The 27,376-nt window shown below is 39.4% G+C and overlaps 1 protein-coding gene across 1 annotated transcript in view; it reads left to right on the top strand.

Moving 5' to 3' along the window:
• Window positions 1-27,376, top strand: part of LOC122145297 (ubiquitin carboxyl-terminal hydrolase 43-like) — a 64,856-nt gene that overhangs the window by 20,966 nt on the left and 16,514 nt on the right. The window lies entirely within an intron of this gene.

The following is a 27,376-nucleotide window of genomic DNA, read 5'->3' as shown; positions in this document are numbered from 1 at the left end:
AGGGCACCTCTATGATAGGCAGCGGGATCAGCGGGCTGGGGGGAGGAGTATGTGGCGATGTCCGTTGGCACGTCGGGCAAGCTTGGCAGTACCGCTTGACATCCCCCTCCAGTCCTGGCCAGTGGAAGCGATCCCGGATCCGTTGCGCGGTGTTTTGAGCGCCGAGGTGGCCAGCCATCGGGTGGGCATGAGCGAGTTCCAACACCGTCTGGACTTTACTTCGCGGTACCACCAGCAACGTCTTTTCCTCCCCCCTTCGCTGCGCGACACAGTAAAGCAGGCCGTTTTGGATGACGAAATGGGGAGTGGGGTGGGGAGCTGGTTGTAAATCCTCTCCTTCCGCCACCCGCACTTGAGACCAGCAATGCTTGAGGCGTTCGTCCCCCCGCTGCTCGTTGGCGAGGGTTTCCCCCCTCCCGCTATCTGCTGGAAGACATCAAAGAACAGGTTAGAGTTTTGGGAGGGGGACTCACCTCCTCGCGGGCTGTCCGACGTCAGCAGCGAGGGGCGTCGTCGACGGCGCCTTGCTGATCTCCGGCGTCGGCGGTCCCCGGCCAGGCTAGCAGGCTGTGTGCTGGAGGTGAGGAGCTGATCAAACCCCGGCCAATCCCGGCCGAGGAGAACGGGTACCGGTAGGTCCTTTAAGAATCCCACTTCGACGGGCCAGGAACCAGGTGTCGCGGTGATGGTCACTCGCCGTGCCGGTACATGCCTAGTATCCCCGTGCACGCACGTTATCGCCAGCCGGGCTCTGGAACCGGTTCTGGGCGGAAGGACAGTTGGTTGTATCAGGCTTACCCCGCTGCCCGAGTCGAGGAGGGCGATGAACGGCCGGCCATTGATGTGCACCTCGGCTCGCGGTGCCTCCGGCGGCGGGTTGTGCACTGAACAGCCTGCTAGCCATATCCGTCCTGGGGAGCGCGGCGGCTCGGTGGGCATCGGTTCGTCCTGGGGGCCGGGAACCGCAGGCCTGCTCACCGGGTCGCTGGGTGCCCTCCGGCTAGCGTCGCTCCTGGACCACCCTTCGGGGAAAAGGCGGCGCTCGCTCCCCTACCTCCCGGTGTTGGGCGGCCTCCGCCAGCTCAATGGCCTCCACGAGCTCGTCGAGATCGGTGGGATTCCTCATGCCAGCCGCCTGCCTCAACGCGCGGAGGAGTCGGTCGATCACCACACGCTCAGCTACCTTGTGTGCGGAGGGACCCCCTGTCAACAGCCAATGGTGGGCCAACCGGGTTAGTTCTGCCGCTTGGGCGCGAGCGGGCTGTCGAGCTCGATATGCCCAGTCATGGAACTGCTGCGCCGCACAGATTGGGGAGAGTCCTACTCGGCTCAGGATTTCCTTTTTCACCTCTTCATAGTCCCGGCTTCTCTCCGCCGTCATGGTGAAATACGCCCGCTGCGCTTCCCCGGTCAGCAGCGGCGCGAGAAGTCTGGCCCACTCGTCCTCTGGCCACGCCTCCCGGATCGCGGTGGCCTCAAACATTTGCATATACATCTCCACATCGTCGTGCGCGCCGTCATTCGCGGCATCAGCTGTACGGCTTGGACACGGGGGGTCAGGCAGCGGCGTGCGGTGGGCGGCGGTGCGGAGGGCGGCGAGCTCGCGTTCGGCGTCTCCTTGACGTGAGGCCATGTGCTCCATTATTTGCTGCTGGCGGATGCTCACCTCGGTGAGGTGTTTAAGCAGCTCTTCCATGCCGGGGGAGGAGCGGCCGCCTGTGGAAAGAGCAGAGGGAAATGAAAACCAATGTCAACAAAAAAAAAAAAAAAAGAAAACAAAATGGGTGACGGTGACTTCCTCAGGGGTCGGTTGTCGGTGTTCACCTCACACTATGCCCGCATTCTCCACCAGTGTGGCGAGGTGAGGAACTACACGACAACCGATAGACAGAGAAAATCCCAGAAGGGTGGATTTATTGACAACTTTGTGCTCTGAGTGAAGACCGTGCTCTCCGTAGTGCTCCAACTCCCTCGTGCTCTCTGTGCCTTGAGTGGTGGATCCCGTGCGGTGCTCTCCTGGTTGGGGCTGACGGTCACACGCTGCTCTCTATGACAGAGGGGAGGAAAGAGTTAGGGTCTGTGTCGGGAGACATTGCTCACCATACTGCTCTCCTCCCCGGCTGAAGTAGACGCCTCTTCATGAGCTGCAGGTGCGGCCGCTCAGCCCGTGACGAGCTAGTGCCGGTGATTCCACTGTGTTGCCAGGGCGACGCTGACGAGCGCTCGGGACACACGTCACAATACTCCACTGTGTTGCCAGGGCGACGCTGACGAGCGCTCGGGACACACTATATATATATATATATATATATATATATATATATATTTTGTTATAATTTCCTATATAGTTGCTTTTAAACCTTTTAAACAGAAGAGGGTAATGAAGTACATCTGTATTTTATATGAAGCCTTTGAAATATGTAGACTAATCACAGTAACCTAAAGGGTAAGCCCACTGAGTATTTCAAGATCAAGCTCTTTATTGTTGTTGTATTAGCGTGAATCAGGAGACACTCTCAGTGGGCACAAATGTATTCAACAAGGTAAAAAATATGTCCAGTGTTTCACAACACTGCCTAATTATTCACCTTGGTGTCTAATAAGCCAAATAACTATGAAAGGGGCGAGACATTGTGGGAAGGCCATGATGATCTTAGACCCTTTAAAAAAAAAACATGTATCTGTCCACAAGTTACTTTCCATATATCCGTGGCTGCTACAGTAAGAACAGTTCAATCACATTTGTATTGTTAAAGTCGCAATTTAGTACATTTAAAATATACTCACTTCAAATGTAAAATTAAATAAATTACAGTTAAAATTATAATCAAGTACTTGTGCATTAATATGTACCTTAAAACTTTAACTTTAACCAAATTTAATATTATTTCAAATTACAATTTTTAAAAGTGTATTAAAGTGTGCTAAGATGATTTGTTTTTTATTTATTGTATATTTTTTTACACTTGGCCTTTATTTTAATTAATATTACATTATCTAGAGATACAGCTTTTTAAAATATACTTTTAAGATTGAAGTACACTACGAGTGTACATTCAGTGCAATTAAACACACTTCTTTTTCCACAAGGGGAGGGTCGAATCCAAGTCAAGACCAAGTGCTTCAAATGCTTGAGACCAACACAAGGCCAAGACCATGAAAATATGGTCTTGGACTCATACGTGAGACAGAGTTCAGTCTGGAGCACTACAACTCTGATATTTACAATGTAAATGTGTCAAATATTTTAAACATAGTTAAAATGTTTTAGAGAGAGAGAGAGCAAGAGAATGAGAGTAAAGAGAGGGGTCAGGTCAGGTGTTTTTTTTTTTTTCCTGGGCGGTTTGTCAAAGAATGTCAGAATGATTTGCCATGAAAGTGTTTACTCCAGTGGTTAACTTTAAAGGATTGAGAGTTTCAGAGATTACAACTCACTCAATCTGTTTTAGCTATAGCCTGCTATACTGGCCCTACTGGGTATATAGACGTAATCACTGTACCAATCAGTATCATGTTAGTTTTCCCACTTTAATATTTAACCAACAAAATGGAACCTTATGGAAATATTGGAAATAATGGAAATATTTCTCATATATATGACTCCACTGCCTCAAAGTCCAGCTGTCAATCTGTTAATTACCTTCAAAGCATAAAAAAAAATTAAAGGGATCAAAAGGGATATCCCACAGGTACATTTATTCACTGAATCCAAATGTGTTTATTAGTCACTATGAGATCTCTTTGCCTTGATAGAAGTGGTGCTTATATGGATCCAAGGACTGAATATGATGAAATATGTTAAAGATGAATTATCCATTTAAAAAAAATTCAATCTTAAAGGGGTCATATGACGTTGCTAAAAAGAACATTGTTGCGTATTTGGTGTAATGCAATGTGTTTATGCGGTTTAAGGTTCAAAAAACACATTATTTTCCACATAATGTACATTATTGTTGCTCCTCTGTGCCCCACCTTTCTGAAATTTTTACAAAGCTCGTCGTTCTGAAAAGCGAGGTTAACCCTGATTGGCCTGCTATCCAGTGGATTGTGATTGGCTGAATACATCAAGTGTGTGAAGGAAATGTTACGCCCCTTAACATACTGTGATGCCGTCTCCTGGCACGACCAGACAAAACCAATAAAACCCATTACAAATGAGGCATTTGTTGCATCCAGTGGGGACATAATTACTGATTATAATGACTTATACTGTGTTTTTACGTGTTGCATATCGCGCTGCGTAAACATAAAACCATGTTTGCATTTGTGATCGGAGAAACGACAAATAACAAGCACTACTCTACACTGCTCAAAACGTGTTTGAATCATCAATGGCAAATTCTTTATAGAACAGCCTTTGAGCAAAGACCCATTGTAGGCTAGTCTAGGCTAGTCTGCAGGTTCAGGAAACAGTCCTCCATAAAATGTGTCACACATCATCACACACTGCAGGCTTGAGTGAGGAATGGCCGGCGGGTTAGAAAACGGCATGGCACGGTCGGTGGATTCGACGAAAGACACATGTGATGACCCCGGGCTGGACTCCGCTTTGTCCATGCTGAAAGCCAATCCGGCGATCCACATCGTGAAGTTGATGTATTTCCTCAGCGACCAGCACGGATCAGCTCTAGGCATGACGAAGTGGATATCATCCTCTTTTGGAAGGCCAAACAAAATAGTTTCGCTTTTACAACGAAACACAGCGTCTCCACAACATTGCAGCAACAACAATACTACAGCGAGGATAAAAGTTATGCCGCCTTTCATTGTGTGAAAATTTGGGCGGTGTTATGCAAATCTTCTCACACAGTGACTTTGACGTGGGGGCGTGTTTAAACTAGGCATTTTAGGAGGGCGTGGACAAGTCTTAACTTTTATAAAGAATATCTCTTTGGATTTGAGACTTAGTCTTTGCAACTTTACAGATCTTCTTTATGGACCAAGAGCTTGTAACATTCCAACGAGAAAGGAAAAATTGAAATCGCATCATATGACCCCTTTAACAAGGTCATAAGGCCACCCAGTGTATGCAGTGTTACTGTAAGTTACTGGTGAATCACAATTTGCTTGTGAAAATCTTTATGTGCATATTTTAAGCACAAATAAGTGTGTACGCAGGCTTAATGAAAGAGACCAATTGTCTTTACATACAAATGCTGGGTGTGACTGTACTGTAGTTTCGAACTTAAAGGGGTTATTCACAGATTGTTTTATGCATATTGTTCTCTAAAATCTGCAATTCAGTTCTCATTCTCATATATCTGTCTTCTGCATTTGACGCTGTTAATCTTCAAATCCTTCTGTCCACCCTCTGGGCATCACTGGAATTACACTCCACTTGATTGAGTCATACCTCACAGGTAGGTCCTTCAGGGTGGCTTAGGGAGGAGAGGAATCCAAATCACATCAACTGGTCACCAGGGTTCCTCAGGGATCAGTTCTTGGGCCCCTCCTCTTCTCTATATACACTTCATCACTGGGACCCATCATTCAGGCACATGGTTTTTTCTATCATTGATATGCTGATGACACGCAGCTCTACCTCTCATTTCAACCAGATAATTCAACAGAACCTGCTCAGATTTCAGACTGCCTGACAGACATCTCGGCATTGATGAAAGAGCATCACCGGCAGCTCAACCTGGCAAATTCAGAACTTCTCATTTTCCCAGCCACCCCACCAGTACAGTACCAGTTTACCATCCAACTGGGATCATCAACGATAATCCCATTGAATTCGGCCAGGAATCTTGGATTGATCCTTGATGATCAGCTGACCTTTAAAGATTGCATTGCAAAAAGAGCACAATAATGCAGGTTCACAATACACAACATCAAGAAAATCACACCCTTCCTAACAGAACATGCAACACTGTTACTTCCAACATGTGCAGTCAGACCTCTGCAAATGATTCAGAATGCAGCAGCATGTTGTGTTTTCAGTGAGACCAAGAGAGCCCATGCCACACCACTTCTCATGTCTCTGCACTGGCTTCCAGTCGTAGCTCGCATTAAGATCAAGAAATTGGTGCTTGCCTACAGAACTGCCACAGGCTTTGCACCCTCTTACCTCTACTCTCTCCAATGCATCTACATTCCCTCCAGAAGCCTGTGATCGGTAAATGAGCGGCAACTCGTGGGCCCATTGCAGGGAGGCACAGAATCACTCTCAAGGACTGTAACAATGTCACAGATGAACGGCACATAAAACATAACAACATGAAGTCCAGGCCTGGTCCTCTCTCGTCTTTTACTGTCACTACTCCTCCTTTTATCCTTCCGGAGCTCCTCCATGGGACTCAAGACCGGTGAGTAGCGCAGTTGTCACTCATTATCACTTACTCCACTGGTCTCGCTCAGTTCCCACGGCTCTCGGCCCCACCCCACTCGTCACAACATTTTCTTTCTGTTGGTGGAATGACCTACCTAACTCCATTTGGACAGCCGAATCACTCACAATCTTCAAGAAACAACTGAAAACTCATATCTTCCATGAGTGTCTTAACTGCCTCCAATAATAATAGTTTTAATAAAAAAAAAATCTATACCTTCACTATTTCTGTTCTCTTATTATCATCCTGTCCTAGCTTTTTACTAATTTGAATGATGATTGAAACCTTGTATAATGAGCACTTCTCGCATTTATTGCCATCTTATGATACATCGCTTGTTGTATTCCTCAACTGTAAGTCGCTTTGAATAAAAGTGTCAAATGAATAAATGTAAATTCCAATCTTATTGGCTGGCTTATGAGAGTCAGTATAGAAGGGTAACATGGCTTTGTCCATTCGTTCGTATTCAAACCCTACAAAAGGGATGTAGGGTGTAACAAAATAAGAGAGAAGGATCTCAACAAATTCTGATAATAAATGGTCACAAAACATGCATTTGAGATGCATGTTAAAGGGGTCATTTGATGTGATTTAAATTTTTCCTTTCTCTTTGAAGTGTTACAAGCTCTTGGTGCATAAAGAAGATCTGTAAAGTTGCAAAGACTAAAGTCTCAAATCCAAGAGGATATTCTTTATCAAAGTTAAGATTCTGCCACGCCCCCCTAAAATGGCTCATTCAAACACGCCCCCACATGTCTATGTCACTATGTGGAAATATTTGTGTAATGCCGCTCAAATGTTCACTCAAAGAAAGAAGGCGTGGTTTCAGTAACCGCTGTTAGTGTTGAAGCAGCCATGTCAGGGAGATGCTGTGTGTATCTAGGCGAAAGCAAAAGCACTTTATTTGGCCTTCTGAAAGTAGATGCATTTAGGAATCTTTAAGATTACTAACAGCAGAACAGCAATGCCTTTTATGGACAACCGTTTCGTGAACCTAGGAGAGGAGGTAATTCTGACTTTGCTATGACAATCTGGCGCTTCTGAATCAGCTACTAATTAAGTATGTTTTGTTATTAGTTTAAGTATTTGCTATTGACTGTTCAAATAGCAAAGTTTTGCCAATAGTATCTGCCCATCGTGTGTGTGTGTGTATGTGAGAGAGAGAGAGAGAGAGAGTCACATAACAGTGGAGTCAACTGTCTTAACCATCCGTGACTTGTGTACTGCAAATACATACGAGCTTCGTCACTGTGTCTGTCATGCAACTCTGTTCCCCTTTCGGGCTTGAACTGATGTTAAAACTAAGGACATTATTAACTGTCTTTACATTTATTTTGAAAGATGAAGGTCACGAATATGGAAAGGGGCGTTACATTTTCTATACGAGTGCTTGTGGTGATCGGCCAATCACAATGCACTAGGTCAGTTGACCAATCAGAGCAGACTGCGCTTGTCAGAAGGAGGGACTTTATAGAAAATGATGCGTTTGAGAGAGGCGGGGAATACACAAATCCGCCGCGAACTCTATGGGCGCCGCCATCTTGCCTGCCGCCATTACTGCGTGCCTGCGAAGTGTGACGGTGTGACACTTGCCGGTGCCCTCTAATGACATTTCATGGCCTGGCACCTAATTTATAAACGCAATTTTAGTCCTCACCGGTACTTTATTTGGAATAATTGTGATATTATCTATAAAAATAAGTAGTTGTTTTTCCCAAACTGGGTTAAGAATAATTTTATTCTGGTTTCTCAATTAATCAATACTGATGGATACCTGTATTCATATTCAGAGTTTTTGAACAAGTACAATATACCTGTCACTCCACGAGAGTTTGCTATTGTAATGGATGCCATCCCTTATGGAGCAAAAACTCTTCTCAGAGATTCAGCTAGATCCCAGATTTCCTTATCAGTTGCTCATCCTTTTGATACAACGATTGGAAATATTTGTTTTTTTTTTATCTAACTCTTGTAGTCGGAACAGGAAAATTAGACAGCTATTTCAAAATGAGATTGTTTCTCTCCCATACATTGTGTCGTACTGGAAGGGCCAGTTTGTCAATATTCCATGGAAGAAAGTGTGGACTTTGTCATCTAAATATTTAATAACCAATAAGGTTAAGGATGTGTCTTACAAATTACTTCATCTTTTTTATCCTGTGAAGCTTTACTTTAAAAAGATGTTTCCTGATATTGACACTTTATGTTCTTTTTGTGGTGCTGAACACAAATCCATTTCTCATCTCTTCTGGTAATGCACATATACAAGTCTGTTCTGGAAGAATTTTTGTATCTTTGTTCACACATTTTCATCACAGAGTTTTTTCTTTGTTATATAAAGATGTTTTATTTGGTCAGCACAACTTTGATAAAAATGTCAAGGACCAATATTTTTTGATAAACCTATTTATTTTTCTAGCGAATTTTTTTTTAATACATAAATGTAAATTTCAGGATGCTAAGCCCTACCTTTTTATTTTCTATAAGGAACTTAAATCTTACCTGGACACTCTCAGTACATCCAGCAATTCCAAAGCCCTTAAAACTCTCTCACTATGTCATTTGCATAATATTCTCCTGACTATATAATCTGTAGCTGTACTCGCAATTGTATTTACCCCTGACATTGATTCTGTATGCACTTAGCAATTCAATAAAAAAAAAAAAAAATGACATTTCAATGAAAGCGGATCCTGCTCATTAAAGAAAATGTCTGGTGAAAGGGAACATTGGGTAGATGATGTCAGGCTGTGGCCAAAACTTACTGATAAAGGTAATTTATTGACAACATAATGTAATAATGTAAAAATATGTAATGTAATGTAAATAAGAAGTGTATTAATTGATGACAATAAAACCGAACGCTGTCATTACTAGCTGTGTTGCTAATATGTTCACAAGCTTCACAAGTTTCAAATAACTATTAGGCCATCCTTAAAAATATTCTTGTTTGCCATAACCCGACCGACCCTGTCAATTTAGGACCGACCCAATAAATAATTTTTTCCCCTTTTAGTCCGACTGACTTGCCGATTGTGATTGCTTTAAGACCCACAGATTTTTTTTTACTCTTCAAACAACTAATACAAATGCAATAAAATGTGAGACACACGGAATTGACGCTTTTCACACGCTCTCACGCCACACATCCATTTTCTCACGCACAGAAAAATCGCGAAGCAAAGAGGACACGGAGACCGACTAGACAGAGCAGGTTACTTACGATAGAGAAAAAAATGTCAGCTCTCAGATTCTGTCAATTTTATTACGAAATTCAAAAAATAAATACATCTAGGTCCTCTGCTCGACCAGGAACTCTGTGTAATCCGAATGGCCGTAAACATGGGCAGTCAATGTGCAACAAAGGTTCGTGAATTTCACAGACGGTTTTATTTCAGGCCTGTAGTTTTGTGCTGTTGTTAAAACAGCCAACCACACAACACGCTCTTCCCGGCATCACTGGACAGCATACGTACTAAAAAAAACTAAATAAAAATAACTTTTCGTACACCTAACATCTGCTTGATACGGCTGCGTGTGGGACAAGTTAATTATTTTTGTTACTTAGTTGGAAGGAAGGCACGCAGGGCGGCGCTGCTTTACTTCCGTGTTTCGCCGGATTTGTGTATAGAGGACCTACCATAATGTACAGCATGGATCCTCAGATCTGGCCCATGAGATCCACTTTCCTGCAGAGTTTAGCTCTAACCCTAATCAAACACACCTGAGCATGCTAATCAGTGTCTTCAGGATCATTAGAAAATCACAGGTAGGTGAGTTTGATCAGGGTTGGAGCTAAACTCTGAAGCACATTGGCCCTCCAGGGAAAGATTTGAGAAACTCTGATGTACAGTATTTGAAAAAGAATGTGTTTTTTGAACATTAAAGCATGTCAACATATTCTGTTACACCAAATACACAAAATAATGATCTTTAAAAAAGCATTATATGACCCCTTTAATACCAAGAAGAAAAAGGAATGCACTTCAGATCAGATCACTGAAAACGCATCTTAATACCATCAGGTGGAAACATGGTCATTACGTGTATGTGTAAGTAGCAATGGTTAGCTGATTAAACAAAATTAACTGTTTTTATTTGAGCAGAATTGGATGTGGGTGGGTCTTACATAGTAGTGTATCAACTGTAAATGCCCATGTTTAGATTTATTATGTTTTATTATTTAATCCATTTTATCTAACACATTCTATTTTGTTTCTATGTTGTTGATATGTATGATATGTATTGTATAGGTCTATAGAAGAATATTTCTTATATAATAGGCCTATTTCTTATATAACTATATTTTGACAGTGTCTATTTATACTTGGTGCAAACAGTATCTACCACTTAGTCAGAAAGTTCAACCCTCCCTCATCATATACTGTATGTGAAGTGCATCCTGCTTGAGGAGTGGGTGATACACAAAAGCATGTTTTCTTGTGTGGAAGGTCTAAACATCAACCCATTTCACAAAGTAATACAAGTAAATTGCCGTAAAATAATCAGAACAACTTTACCAGTAAATACAAAAATGCGCTGTTCACACAGGCAAGGATGTTCTGTCTTTTTTCTGGTAAAGCACCATTCACACATCAACTTCAAAATACTGGTAAATACTGTGAAATCACTGACTGGAAATAACCTCTAAATGGCTGCACCTCCCGGTGTTGTGTTTATAAACATGGAGGGTATGTGGTCAGTGTTTATTTTATGTTTTCATTTTTGTGTCAAATGTTCACATTGTGTCAAGCACGTTCTGAACTTGTACATACTTATACTGGTAATCTTGTGTTGCGTTCACACAGAGCACCTTAATGGTAATGTTACAACTTCTCATACCATAAATTCCCAGGCGAATTTACCTGAATTTTTGAAAATATCTTATTCACACATGATCTGTTAACTGTAATTTACTGGTAATTTACCAGTAAAGACTGTATGTGTGAAAGGACCTATAGACACCCATGCATTGTAATTTTAATGTAATGTTCATTAAAAAATGTATTTTTAAGTTTATTTTACATTTATTTTAATTCGTTTTTAGTTTTGTTATTATTGGTGTGTTTCCAGATAAGGCACATCACTATATGATTCAGCATTTTTTGAAGGATCTGACACTTTTGCCACACAGTGTGCCAGGCTATTATTATTATTATTATTATTATATTATGGTGTCATTGGTTTCAGATTAGTCTGTCCCCAAGTGCCTCATAATGGTTGGTCACCTTCCATGTCGATCAGATGGCTTATCCCAATGGTGGCATGTCTAATCTGCAAGACTCTGAAGGTAAAGCCAAGGCTGTTCACTTGAAGTGAAGAGACTCTGGCGAGACTTCTGTTCTAATCTGATCCCAGCTGTCTGGACTTTCCTTAAGATTGGTAGTGGCTCTGAAGACTTAGAGTAAAGAATAAACAAATAATAAGATTCTGAGTTAAGAACAGGAAAGCTTTATGTTTATTATTATTATTATTATTATTTGAATATGGAGTGTCCTGATTGCCTCACATGTGTTATCTTGGTGATTCTGTTGTGCCAAATCTCTTTTATGCAGTTACATAATAACTGATCATTCAGCTTTAAAGAGAGTTTTGAAAACATGAACGATAAAAGGAATTGTTAAACCTCATGCTGTTCCTAACCCATATTACTTTTTTTTTTTTGTGGAGCACAAGTGAATTTTTGAAGAACATTATTGCAACTATTTTCCATATTATAAAGAAAGGATTCAGTACTGCATGCTACAATCATCACTGAGAATTTAGGTCACTTTACATCCCCTTTAAAGTACCGCTGCTACACTGTATTCAGTGTTAAATTACAAGACAGTTGCTGTTGTACTTCAAATCATCTGTTCTAAGAAATATTTCCATTATTATAGTCTCCCTTTTTTGTGACAACAACAGTTGTTTTGTATAATAAAGCTTATACCTATTGTTTAGAATCTCTTTTGTATTTATCAGTCAGATATATAATAGAGCCCTGCATTTCAGCCCGAGCTCGATGGGACTCGACTTATTTATTTCACATAGCTCGCATGCGGTCCGGGCATTAAGCTGTTTTAGGCTTCCCCTTCTTTTTATATTTTAGACATCCATTGGTTAAAGGGTTACTCCACCCCACAATTAAAATTTTGTCATTAATCACTTACCCCCATGTCGTTCCAAATTCATAAAAGCTCCGTTTGTCTTGGGAACATAATTTAAGATATTTTGGATGAAAACCTGGAGGCTTGAGACTGTCCCATAGACTGCCAAGTAAATAACAGTGTCAAGGTCAATAAAAGGTATGAAAAGTCATCGTCAGAATACTCCATCTGCCATCAGACGTGCAATCTGGGTTATATGAAGTGACGGGAACACTTTTTGTAAGCTTAGAAAACAAAAATAACGACTTTATTCAATAATTCCTTTGTCAGTGGTCTCCTCTGTGTCACTCCATATCACCGTGCTGCGTATGCTCTTCTGTGACATCCGCGCCACAAGGATGCGCTGTCTCTGTGTATTTAGCTTTGATTTGAAAGAAAACAGCGCGAAAGACACAGAAGAGCATACACAGCACGGTGATATGGAGTGACACAGAGGAGACCACTGACAAAGGAATTATTTAATAAAGTTGTTATTTTTGTTTAATATATAGGATAGCGCACCTATTCCACATTCAAGCACACACATTAAGCTTGCCGCAAAACACCGGCAAAAGTAACGACTGAATGTAGCCTATCGGGAAAAAATAGTAAGGAGATATTTTTATTATTTATTGATAAACTACTGTTTTCTACTACGGTGATAGCAAGTCGGTGTCAGCTTTATCTTTACAGCCGACATTGGCTTGCCATCTCCACCTTTAGAGAGAAATGCACCTTTAATATGGATGATACCATTTACCACCATTGATTTTGATTTTAATCGTTTAATTTTAAAGTAGACATTTCAAGCTTTCTATAGATATATAGAAAGGCAAAGGCAAAGTAACCTATACACTGAGTTTCCGTTCATTTTTTGTGACGCGTTCCAGTTTACGTATTTTTTTGATATGACAGAAAGCGCATCCTGTTTCTTTTCTTTATCTTTATTTTTATTTTTTGATATTCATATACACAAATAAAATAAACTTTTTAAAAAAAGTTTTAAAAAACTTTTTTTGAATGATATTACTCTCATCTATATGAGCAAAAAAAAATAAAAAATTAAAGTTGTTTCCACTGTTATCAGGGAAAAATGCAAGTGATTGTGCAGACACCTCCATGCAAGGCTCTACGCTTCTTCTTTTTTAGGAGCACTTGTGTGTTCCTATTACGAGGTGATATTTGACTACTTAAAGTGATTTAAAGGGGCTTTTTTTATTTTTTTTTATTTTTTGCCTTTTTTCTAACTCTATTATAAGTTTAAAACTTTATTAAAAACTTTATTAACTTTATTAAATCTTTATGCCAAACTCAAAAATTTATATTTATTAGCTTTTTCAAAAATTCTCATCAAAAGAATAGAATAAGAACAAGTAGAACAAGAAGTAACCAATCAAATGAAAACAGCATTGACAAAATTCATTTGCACTATAGAGGTGGCACAGAACACAAAAGTGGCATATAAGTAGGTGGTATGAGTGATATTTTTGTTGACAAAATAGAGCAAAATCAGACAACAGTGTTGTAACTTTCAACTTAACAATCAACTTAATTCATTGTGATTGCAAATGCGACTAAAATGATCTCAGAGAACCCTGCAACATGTCCGGCATTAAGGATGCTTTAGCTTCCTCTGCACAAACACTTGGATATGCACCTAATAGCAGGCACTTTTCTAGATTTATGTTAAAAATAACATTGTGTAATGCTTTAAGTGTTTTATGTCTATGGATTTCATTGTAGGTAAGTCAAGTGATGATTTGAGAAGTCTAAATTGAACAAAAATGTGGTCAACTCGCTGTCAGCCGCATGGTCGTCACCTAAAAAAACAAACAAACAAACAAACAAACAAAAATTGAATTTAACAAACAAAAATACTCCAAACATTTTTCAAAAACACTTAAGAAAAAAAAAACTTACGAAACAAAATTAAATATAACCATTTTGATATTAAAACAAAACAGAAGTATATAATGGCTTCAACAGTAGTGTAGGCTGTATAATGTGGAGGAGGCCCTAGATTTGATGCCCGTACAGGGCTTTAGTCTATAATATATCATTAGTCTATAACACCTCTCAGTTTCAGTGTCTCGCAGTGTCATGTTAAAAATACTTGAACATTTTAAAAATGTGGGCTTCGTCTAGCAGTTTTGGAATGCAAGAATGTGTTCTGTGTGAACACCCTATAAAATACTTCTTCCCAGCTGACATTTCAGCACTTTTGTAGATGAATCAACGTTATGCAGCATTAACATTAAATCACTGCTGAATTTTTTTTATATTTCACAAATGGAATCAACATTGATATCACAACATTTTCTCAACATCTTTCATATAGATCTTGGTAAAATTTCAGTGTTGATTAAAGGGGTCATATGATGTTGCTAAAAAGATTTTGTGTATTTGGTGTAATGAAATGTGTTTATGCAGTTTAAGGTTAAAAAAACACATTATTTTCCACATTATGTACATTATTGTTGCTCCTCTATGACCCGACTTTCTAAAACGTCGATTTTTAAAAAAAGCTCATCGGTCTGAAAAGCGAGGTGTGCTCTGATTGGCCAGCTATCCAGTGTGTTGTGATTGGCTGAATACCTCAAGCGTATGGCGGAAATGTTACGCCCATTAACACACTGTTATGCCATGTCTTAACAAATAATGGTACCTATCAGATTATGCTACCAGCACTGTATTCATCCAACTGTAAGGGTGGGTTTAGGGTGGGGTAACGTTAGGTCAGTGGTTCTCAATTCCAGTCCTCATGCCTTCTGCTCTGCACATTTTGTGTGTTTCTCTTATCGCTTCAGACGTTTGTTCTATTGGAACGTAAGTGCCCTGCGACGTGAACTTCACTATTCCGCCATCACTCCAGTTCAAAGCGAACGTATATGTTCCATTCAAAGTGTGTGAGACGTGAATTTAAATTGTATTTATTTACAGAGGTATACGATGTCACACTTGTCCGTTTGTGAAGACGTTGCACAGCGAAAATCTGTGAATGAATGTTCCGAAGTGAGGTAAACTTCAACAGATTTCCCCTGCTCAGGGAGTAGGGAGCAATGAACACTGTGTAGGGACAATGTCAGTGGGAACACATTTAATGCTCGGAGCTCACTTCTAACGAGCTGATTATCTGAATCAGGTGTGTTAACAAAGAGAGACATGCAAAATATGTAGAGCTGGGGGGCGCAGGGACTGGAATTGAGAACCACTGGGGTAACGTTAGGTGTACATGTTAAAAAAGGATTTTGCTTCCGAATTATGCTACCATCTGTTTTAATGGGAGGTAGCAAAATCTGACAGGGTAGCACAAATTGTCAGAACACTGGCACAACGAGACAAAACCAATGAAACCCTTTACAAATGAGGCATTTGTTGTATACAGTGGGGACATAATTACAAATTATATTGACTTATGTCTTTTTACGCGTTGCGTAAACACAAAACCATGTCTGCATTTTTGATCAGAGAAATGACAAACAACAAGCACTACTCTCTACACTGCTCAAAACTCGCGTTTGAATTGTCAGTGGCAAATCCTTTAAATTTGAAAACATACTTACAGTTTGTGAATCAGAACAGCTGGCACTGTAGTCTACTCTCCTAGGATCAGGAAACAGTCCTCCATAAAATGAGCTGCACACATCTGAATATTTGGGTTGAACTGTTCTGGAACAGTGTTGTAAATACAACTTAACCACTGATTTCTAGTGGTGTCCTCTTTTGGAAGGCCAAGTAGTTTCGCTTTCCCAATGAAACACACAGCCTCTTCACAACATGGCGCCGGTGGTGGCAGCAACAATATGTTATGCTGCCTTTCTTTGCATGAACATTTAGGTGGCGTTATGCAAATCTTCCCACACCGTGATGTAGAGATGTGGGGGCATGTTAGAACGAGCTGTTTTAGGAGGGCATGGACAAGTCTTAAATTTTATATAGAATATCTCTTTGGGTTTGAGACTTTAGTCTATGCAACTTTAGGGATCTTATCTATTCACAAACAGCTTGTAACACTCCAAAGAAAAAGGAAAACTTGAAATCACATCATATGATGACAATATTTAGCATTAAAAGTGTAGGTCATTTGAATGTTTTTCAACAGTGAAGGTTGGTCGTGTGCCAGCTGGGTTTGATCAAATTCTAGTGGGACCTTATTTTTCAGGCTTTTTCAGGCTCCTTCTAGTCACCTAGAGACTAGTCAGTATAGTTTAGCAAATCAGCACTTAAATGCCTACTTGCATAGCTACCAACAATGCAACAACCAGGTGACCTTAATTGATAAAATCACTGGCAGTGGGGCTTTAGTGTGTATGTTGGTCTTGTCCCCGAAAGAGTTGTAATCTGTTTCTGTTCTGTTGTGAATTCAAACATTGTCCCAAGAATGTCTGTTGTAATACAATAGTAGAGTGATGGCTACCTAGGTATTTCAACAGGGGCCCTCTAGGTCAAACACAATGAAGAGAGCTCTTTGAAGCAGTGAACACTGTCACACTAGATCACTTTTGGACAAGCCTCTATAAACACAGCTCTGAGATTGAGGCATTATGAATATTTAACAAGTTCAACCTTACAGAGACAGAGAGAGTGAGTGAGAGAGAGAGTGAGAGTTAGAAGGCAGAGAGAGGGAGGCATATGCCACAAAAGAGAGGAACATTAGCCAAGGAATTGATCGGCTGAGAGGGCAGAATGCACATCCGGCTCACCATCACCCGCTCCTGAAACCTCAGGGGTGCTTTAAAACTGCACCATACACTGCGTAATGGCATCCCACCCTCTTTATGAACTTGTCAGAGCTGAATAGGTGTATTTTAAGCACTTTTAAACGTAATAGACTTTTGATGACCCCCTTGTGAGATGTTTTGCTTTTTTTCCCTTGGTTTTTCCATCATATTATGCTGCTTTCACTAGGTACTAGATGCATTCTTTGTGACAAAGACTTTTTTTTCTTCTTTTTTTTTTTTTAGAGTGCATTTATCTAAATTGTAGATTAAAAGTGGCTAAAATTGAGATAACAAAGAAATCCTTAATATATTTATACTGTGAAAATGCATAGTGAATGAAACTATATAAATTTGTAATAAAGTGTATGTCTGTGATCTGAACTGTTCATAATAATGTCTCTCTCCTGTGGTTATGTGCCATTGGTGTCCATTTAAACCCTCAGAAAGCAGGTACCTGCCTGATACACTTACATGTTCCCTAGATACTATTAAAGGGCCTGTAATGGATTTCACTGCTGCTTGAAATATTTAACACTTTTTTTAGGAAAGTTTGATTAAACCGATGAATATTTCAGATAAACTCCCTAAATACTGCAGAGAACAACTAAAATATTCAAAGGCATCTAAACTTTTGTCTATTCTTTGACGTGAGGCGCAAGCAGTAGAGTATGTGTTGCCGATGGAGGTGTGGGCTGATTCTGTGTGTGTGTGTGTGTGTGTGTGTGTGTGTGTGTGTGTGTGTGTGTGTGCATGTTTAAGGCTCTTCTGGCATGCATCTGTATCCTATTGCTATTTTTGAATCCGTTCTCAAGTAAAGATTTTCATATCAGTGTCAGATAATCAGAAGCTTTCTTTGGGCTCAAACTAATTCTATTTAAGAACCCTTTAAATGTTAAGAACTGCTCAAATGTTTAGGGTCATTAAGTCTCTTATGCTCACCAAGGCTGCATTAATTAAATAAAAATTTAGTAAGAACAGTAACATTTTTAAATATTGTTACAATTTAAAATAACTTCTTCTTTTTTTTTCTCAGGGTAACCATTACTGCAGTTTTAAGTGTCACATGATCCTTCAAAAATCAATCTCTTATGCTGATTTGGTGCTCAAGAAAAATGTCATATTATTATGAATGTTGAAAGATTTGTTGTAGATTCTTTGATGAATAGAAAGTCCAACATTCATAAAAAAAAAAAAAAAAAAAACATTTATTTGAAATAATTTTTTTAACAATGTAAAAGTCTTTACTGTCACATAACTTAAAATTTAAATAAAAGATTTTACTGACCCCAAATGTTTAATATATAAAAATATAATATATAAAATATATTAAACAGAGCAGATTCGACATTTGATTGAATTTCTTCTTTTGTCTCATGGAAGAAAGTCATACATGTTAGAAGTAAAATGAATTTTAACATGTTTGCTTTTGTCATAGTTCTTGTCTTTTGGTTAAAATATTTTGTCAAATTCATTAATCACATCAGGTACAGTATCTTAAGCGCCACAATTGCTGAATATGATTTTACTGACTGAATCAAAAAACATTTCATTATTTGCAGAGGTTTTTATGATTAACCTAAGGGAGAAAAATCAATGTCAGAATTTAAATTTGTGAAGCCAGTGAGTCCTTGTTTCAGGTGAGAGCAAGATGAAACTGTCACCTCAGTTATCTCTTCCTGAAGCTAAAGATTGTCTCTGTAAAGCACAGTATAGCTCATGCTGTGAGTGGGTGTGTATTTTGGATGTATGTGTGTGTGTGCGTGTTTGTGTGTGCTGTGAATCTCACTTGGATTACGTTCGCTGTGGGGGTGTATAGGATGGTGGGCTGGCATGCTGTATCGTGGAGAGGTCTAGAGATTACTCGCCTAGCAGGGGTTTGAATCCTCACTGTGTGTGCACTGTGTTCACACCCAGGTGCTTTTGGGGATTTTGGTGCATTTTTCCAGTCATCTCAGCTGTATGCTCTATTTATCATCTGAATGACTGACTGATCAGCACCCAGCAACATGGCTTTGGGAGTATCATCTATATATTGTACGGTATCCGTGGTAATCTATAAACACCCAAGCATAAAAAATATTGTGTTGACAATATTTCTGCTTCAGAGTCTTTTTGTAATGCATTCGTCTGCAGAACTGTAAAATTATTCTTCAGGAATAAAGGGGAAATGTTATCTGCTCTGATCCCACACATTTTATTTTACCACAGAACAGTCTGCACTGGTCCTTTCCTTGTACAAGATTAGGCTCACGGCTCTTTAAAAGCTGTTTGACTGGCCAGTAAGTTTTTTAATTTAGCAAGGATGCATTAGATCAGTGGTTCCCAATCCTGGTCCTGGAGAATTCCCTAACACTGCACATTTTAGATGTCTCCCTATTCAAACAATCATTAGTGAAGACTCCAAGACCTCAAATGTGTGTGTCTGATAAGAGAGACACCAAAAGCGTTGTGTTGGGGATTCTCCAGGACCGTGATTGGGAACCACTGCATTAGATTGATCAAAAGTGACAGTAAAGACAGGAAATGAACAGTAAATATCAGATCTTTTGAAATTTCTATTCATCAAAGGGATTTATATTCATTTCAGTTGGTATGTTAATTAGAAATGTTACTTTAACACCAAATCAGCATATTAGAATAATTTCTGAAGGATCATGTGACACTGAAGACTGGAGTAATAATGCTGAAAATTCAGCTTTGCCATCTCAGGAATCATTTACATTTTAAAATATATGTAAATGAAACAGTTATTTTATTTGTAATAAGATTTCACAATATTGCAGTTTTTACTATATTTTTGATCAGATAATTGCAGCCTTGGTAAACATAAGTGACTTCTTTCTAAAAGTTTTAAAAAATCTTACCAACCCCAAACCTTTTGTAGTGTATATGCTCAGAATGTATATCTTGGGGGTTGAAAATTATCTACATTTCCGTGTTCCAACCCCCATAACAAAAGGGTCATTTTATAGTCCTTACCACAATGATGAGTTGCAAGCCTTTGCTCATTGTCGTGAATGTCAAGGACAGGATAAAAGAGGATTGTTACTAATGCTTGTGCCCTTCTGGAGCTATATTATTTTTTCCTGCTCTTCTTCTTTACTTTAGGCCATCAGGCCAGACCACAAGCTCCATGTTGCTTTACTAAAGCTTTACCATTACTTTAAACTTCTTTCTTTTCATTACAGTACATTATGCATCCTGGTTTCAGCCACAGCATTTGTATTTATTTCAAGTATGTAATTCTCAATTTAGTACTATTAATAAAATATTTTTTTAAACCTTGTATAAGAATAATCAATTACTTTAGATAATGTTGTATAGTTAAATAATGCCTGTTGCATTAGCATCTAGCAGTTCTCTCCAACATATTTAGTTACTCTAAGTGTGCTTTTTTCCTGCTTATTTATTGTAAGAAGTGAGAGAGGGTGGTGATAGATGGGAAATGTACAGTTGATGCTACTGAGTCATAGCATCAACATCTTATCACATGTCTACAGGCTTGACCATAGCATGAATATATCTGATTGGATGAGACATTATTAGATAGATGCACCTAAACTGTGCTGGTTTATGTTTGGGAAACTACTGCAGCTGAATTATGGCCAGAAAAGCTCTGAATATGGACCGTAGTCCACTAATTGATGACCACTGACTACTGAAATGCTCCAAACTCACTGAAAAAAGTCGTTGTGGGAAGTCGTGGCCTTATGGTTAGAGAGTCTGACTCCCAATCGAAGGGTTGTGAGTTCGAGTCTCGGGCCGGCAGGAATTGTGGGTGGGGGGAGTGCATGTACAGTTCTCTTTCCACCTTCAATACCATGACTTAGGTGCCCTTGAGCAAGGCATCGAACCCCCAACTGCTCCCCGGGCGCCGCAGCATAAAAATGGCTGCCCACTGCTCTGGGTGTGTGTTCAACAGTGTGTGTGTGTGTGTGTGTTCACTGCTCTGTGTGTGTGCACTTCGGATGGGTTAAATGCAGAGCACAAATTCTGAGTATGGGTCACCATACTTGGCTGAATGTCACGTCACTCACTTCACTTTGAAAAACTGTAGCAATGCCATCTATATCAATCTGAGATCCATAAAAGTATTAACAGGCTGGATTGGCCAGCAAGTCGCTAGGAGACCAAGCCTGCTATGCAATCTTCCTCAGATGGCTTTGGTATGTAAACTGCTATTTTACAGAACTGTGAGCAACTTTTAATACCCTGTAAAAGTTATTTGGAATCAAGTTCAACTACTGCAGAATCTTTCACATTTAGGCTTGCTCCTAATTTTTATTTACACCAGGAAGTGCTGCACAAATACAAATACAATGTTTTACGCAGACCATGAAAATTTGTTCTTGGGATTTAAAGAATTTTTATTACTCATTCATAGGCAGAGTGAGTAAAGGCAAGAAGATCCTTCTCGACTGTGCTCTTTGACTCAAGACATGCAAGCCAGGTAATGTAAAAAAAAGTCTGAATGTAGGTGTGTGACCTAAACGCTGCAGATCAGAGACTCTGAGGAGCCCTTAGAGGGATTGCAGGGAATGAGACAACTCATAGAGATCCAGGGATTGTGAATATCTAATTGAAATGCAGAAACAGAAAAAAATGGAGATGGATAAAGTGACACATGGATAAACAAATACAGAGATAGAGGGCTGTTAGAGTGAAATGCCTGTCAGGGTTTTTTCCTCTCCTGTGAGTGCCAGTGTTTGCTGTGATACCGTAAGCCCCGGCTGAATAGCCTGAATTAGCAGCTGCTATGTGTGTCTGAAAGAATAGCTGTGAGTCAGCCCCTTTCCTGCAAGACTAGCATTTCATTTCCCCGTTACATGCCTCTCTGCCTGTTCCTCCACTCCCGCTGACCTCCCACCACCTTTTCTTTTCACATGACTGTTGGTGCCGCCCAACTGATGCGAAAAATAAAGGCTTCTTGGAGGGGTTTCTGGTAAAGAAAGAGCATCACTATAGAGTTGAGCTGAAATCTCTGTATAGCTCGTAAATGCCTCTGATCAAAGAGAAAATGCTCTGAAGGACACCAATTAACTACCCTTGCTGGACTGTTGATAGAAATGGACAAATAACAGGCCATTCTAGGATTTCAGTCTTGCTGTCTGTTCAGAAACAGACATGGCTCTGAGAAATATTTCTTCTGGGAATTTGCTTTTAAATCCTGCTCGACTGACAACTTTATTAAAGTAATTAAAATTAATATATCAAGACTATCAGACATTTTACAGTGGTCCCAACGGTAACAATTTTGGGCATGTCGACCACTGGGGAAGTCGTGGCCTAGTAGTTAGAGAGTTTGACTCCTAACCCTAAGGTTGTGGGTTCGAGTCTCGGGCTGGCAATACCACGAATGAGGTGCCCTTGAGCAAGGCACCGAACCCCCAACTGCTTAAATGGCTGCCCACTGCTCCGGGTGTGTGTTCACGGTGTGTGTTCACTGCTGTGTGTGTGCCTTTTGGATGGGTTAAATGCAGAGCACGAATTCTGAGTATGGGTCACCATACTTGGCTGTATGTCATGTCACTTTTTTCACTTTCACATAAGACATTGAAAAATATATGAATTCCAGGTTAGACTTTAAATTAGAGAACACATATTAACGTATTTTCTAGCTAAGAGTTTTCCCTCAATAAACTACTAATTTGCTGCTTATTGAGAGTAAGTAAGGTATCTAGGGATCTAGAATATGATCATGCAGAATAAGGCATTAATGTGTGCTTTAAGTACTAATAAACAGCCAATATGCTAATAATATGCATGCTAATAAGCAACTATTAATAGTGTTACCTAATCCAAAGTGTTACCAAATTTTATAATGTTATCTGCAAACAAATTATGCTGGGCTTTCTGAGACATTTTTGCAATACTTTTAACTGACTGGGTAGGGTTGCACCCTTTGCTATGCACCTACTAGTTAGTTGTTAGTTTGGACCCTTTGCTTTGTACTTGTTAGTTTGTGTAATGTGTAGTACAGTTGGCTTAAGCACTTTAGTAATATATTAAATATTCTGGAATTACATCTAAAATTCAGTATGGGCAATAAATAAATACTAATAAAGCATTTATTAGTTATTAATTATTTACATTTCTGGTTTTGAAACCTGACATGTTTATAATTCTTGTGAAATATTTGTGTTATTTCTTAAAATAAATTGCACTCGGTTTGATATTTGTTTTGCAATTCATGCATCTGTATGTGTAATTTAAGTGTACACTTTGGGGCCTCTGAGTATTAGTAATGGTGGCTTACTTGAATTATATTTTGTGATTTCGCTGGAACAGCAGCAAGCATTTGGATAAAAGATACAATTGTACTTGTATGTCTGACAGCTGTGTTCGGGACAAGGTTCTGTGCCAAACACTTCTGCCTGATGTCTAGTCAGTCTTTGTTCTTATTGTGAGAGACAGAAAAAGAGGGATAGAGAAAGCCCATGATGTCCCATAGCACTAACAAAGAAGGAAGTTTTAAAAAGCTATTTTATACTTTTTAAAGCCTCAAAGCTCCTTTGGTACTCATATGTTGTACACATAGCTCTGAACTGTTGACCAATAAGGAATAACTTTTATCAACTTTTGTAAAGGATAGTGCATATTTATAATGACTCATACAGACTCTTCTCTGAGAAGAGGTAAAATACTTGACATGTTTCTGATTCATTTGTTGTGAAAATGTTTCAGCTGTTTTCTTACTACAGACGGAATATAGAGGAAGAGAGATACAGTATAAGGCAGATAGTGGAGATCTGCAACCTCAGTGGATTTCCTTACAAACATCCAGCTTCACAGGCAGGAGGGTACTCACACTGTCCTCTGTGGGCAGACAGATGGATGCAGTGGATAAAAAGGATTCAGTGTGAACTTTTCATCACAGCTTTTCCCTTATTTCCTCTTGCTTCTTCTTCCTTTCCTTCCTTAGAACCCCTCCCTTTCCTCACAGCTCCCCTTTCACTTCTTTATATTTTTTTTCCACACTTCCTCACAACTTCTCCCTCACTTTCTTCCAGCTCTTACCTACACCACTGTTAACACTTCCTCATGAGCACTCCCTCTGTTCATTATGGCTCTTCCCTCTATTCTTCACACCTCTGCCCTTAATTCCTCATAACTCTTACTTCACTTCATCATAACCCTTTTACTGTTCCGTTGTCTTGCACCGCTTCCTCACGACTCTTCCCCTACTTCCTCATAATTCTTCTCCCACTTCCTCACAGTAAACGTACTATGACAAAGCTCTTTTTCCACAGTTTTTCAGAGAGACAGCTATAAGACTTTCTTATAGCTCTTCCCTTACCGAAACTCTGCCCCACTCCTCCTCTACCTTTGCTTTGCTCTTTCACAAGTCTTCACACAATTCCCCTTCCTTTACTTCCTTAAAGTTTTTCCCGCAGTTCCCTGTAGCCCGCCCACTCACCCTTTTTCACAGTTCTTCCTCATCTTCCTCACATCTTAGCCCGCCCACTCACCCTTTTTCACAGTTCTTCCTCATCTTCCTCACATCTTCCCTCAAATCTCTTTCCCCACTTGCTCACAGTAGTTCAGTTTTTTTATCTCCACTTCCTTACATCTCTTTCACCGTTTCACCCAATTACATTTATTTTATTCTTTTAACCAAGCAACATTTACATACTTCACACTGAATTCATAACATTAAAGAAAGTGACAACAGCTGTCTTTGAGAGACTTGTACTTAACAAATCTTACCTGAATCAGAAATGGTTCACAAAAGACAGTGATGTTCAATAGACACTGATGTTTTTATGTGCATCCTCAGTGACTCTGCAGTGAATAATTCAGAGGACAGTCATTGTTGAATGGGAAGTTGTTTTTCAGTTGCTGGTTCCCATTTACTTCCATAGTATGGAGGAGAGAAAAACTTACAACAACAACAACAACAACAAAACACTATGCAAGTCAATGGGAACCAGCAAATGAAGGTGAACTGTCCCTTTAAGAGCAGCAGTTCCTCTGCAAGGGTGAGTCCTTGGGCTGAGTTTGTCTGCTGAATGAAACATTCTGATATCTGTTACCCATGAGTATCTGTGTGGTCTAGCGGTTTCTGTTGTTTTGCTGATGCTGGCGATTAGTATCTGTTTGACCTTGTATCTCTTTAAAGGCAATAACTCATGCAAACCTCATCACAGGTTCTGCGATGAGACAAACACATAGGCTGCATCTGACACTGACATGAAATGCATCTTTATATTATGTATCTTTGCAGATGTCTATGTTCTGTCCTGAAATATATTAAGTTTGAATTATAACTTTCAATTAGGTAGTCGGTGAGTGAACACAGATCTTAAACCATTCTGATTGTAAAGAATGTTGCAGTGTCTGCTGCCAGAGAAAGATAATTAGATAAGTTCATTGTAATGCTGTAGCAGTGTTCTCCAGACATCATCGGTTGACTCCTCTTATATTTCTGCCTCGGCAATAAAAGTTTTGTGGTACACACTATGTGACTTTTGCTACTAGCAAGTCAGTGCAATCTTAGACCCTCACTATCAGCACCTAAAGCAACATTATCAGGCTATATCAAGCATATTGGTGCATTGGCTAAAAAATGTTTTGAGAGAGAGAGAAATGTTGCCCAGTCTTTTCCACTGAGTCATCTATTCTCTCTTCTAAAGTCCAGCTAAGTGGCTTTTGACCCAGTTTTGAGAAGGTGCTTCTTTAAGTGTACATCAAAAGCTTGACAATTCATCTGATATGAATATGGAAAGAAACCAAAGCCAGATTAAGAGTTATGCTCCATCTCTCTCTTTCTCCTTTTTACTGTATAACAGTTTTTCTGACAAACAACGTTTCCTGTTTCACTCCTGATTTACAACAGCACTGGCAAAGGTTTGTTATGTGCCTCAGTCTTAATGTGAATATGGCATTGTTTAGAACCAAAGGTATGAAATCATCTCCCTCTCTTCCGCTGTGGTAAGTTTTTATGTAAGGACAGGTTTAATTCTGCAGTTTTAGGATTTGCATTCAAGAATCAGATGACTTTTATCATATGGACTGTTTCAGTTTTCTCTTCCCAACGTATAGACTAAAATTTAATTTTCTCTGACTGCTCCCCAAATTCCCTGGGCGTTTTTTTTAGACCTGTTTAGAAGACTAGGAGGTTAGTCTTCTTCCTGAGGAGGTTAGGTAAATTCATGTTTGAAAGATGTAAATGAAATGATTTTAATCCCATCCAAATCTAACCTGTCTGTGTTTTTCTTTGTAAATTATCATCTGATTTTTTCAGATACTTTCAAGGGTCCTCTAATCTCAGGATGCATGTGAATGCAGTAGCCTAGATTATTTTAAATTACAAACAATTTTACATTGTCATTTCTCTTTGTAAATTATATAACAACAACTTGGAAAACAGACAAAGCAGAAAAGGTAAGATGCGTTATTCGAGAGAATAGAGTACTAATATAATGGACACAGACCTGTAGCGGAACTTGCTCTGCACTGGTGTCATTTTTTTATTTTTTTGTGAAAAAAGGACAATAACTGTTGCAACAATGTTGAAGACAAATAATTTTCTAGAAGGTCATACTATGTTCACAGAAATATAGTAAAAACTAGTTAAATAAAATGGGTGACATACTTTATTAATATCGAGAGAACAATCAAATTAATAAAGAGAACAATTAAAGAAGCAAGCTGTTTTTTTAAGGTATGATTCTTCTTATTTTATTCCCAAATATGAGCATCCTGATGAAATCAGCTGACAGGGTGATGTCCTTTATACATTTTCATGACTCGTAAACTTTTAGCCAGTTTCTCTATTCTTTCAGGAACTTAAACCATTATGTCCTAATCACTTGAAATACTTCTTTGCATGTTTTTGTTCTTGTTTTCTTTCTCTATATTTACTAGTGTTATGCCTTGGACAAGGTGCCTTGAGAGGCAGTCTAAAATGTATAAAATTAAAAAAAAAAAAAAAAAAAACTCAAAGGTATGAATTTTACACATAAGAGGAGAAAATAAAAAGAAACAAAGTCCAAAGAAATCTAGGCCAAAAACACCCAACAGAAAAAACAAACAAACTATAAACTCAACTAAAATTCAAATACATTTTATGAATGTTGATGTTGTTTTGTGTCAATATCTCCATAATATAGTATAGTGATCATATTTCTATGAATAGAAAAATAAGAGTATTTTGACACTAGCTATATGTACATGTCTCAGTTAGGTATTAATT

This window comes from Cyprinus carpio, chromosome A6, assembly GCF_018340385.1.
Source record: "Cyprinus carpio isolate SPL01 chromosome A6, ASM1834038v1, whole genome shotgun sequence".
NCBI classification, from domain to species: domain Eukaryota; kingdom Metazoa; phylum Chordata; class Actinopteri; order Cypriniformes; family Cyprinidae; genus Cyprinus; species Cyprinus carpio.
This window is presented reverse-complemented; position numbering and strand designations above follow the sequence as displayed.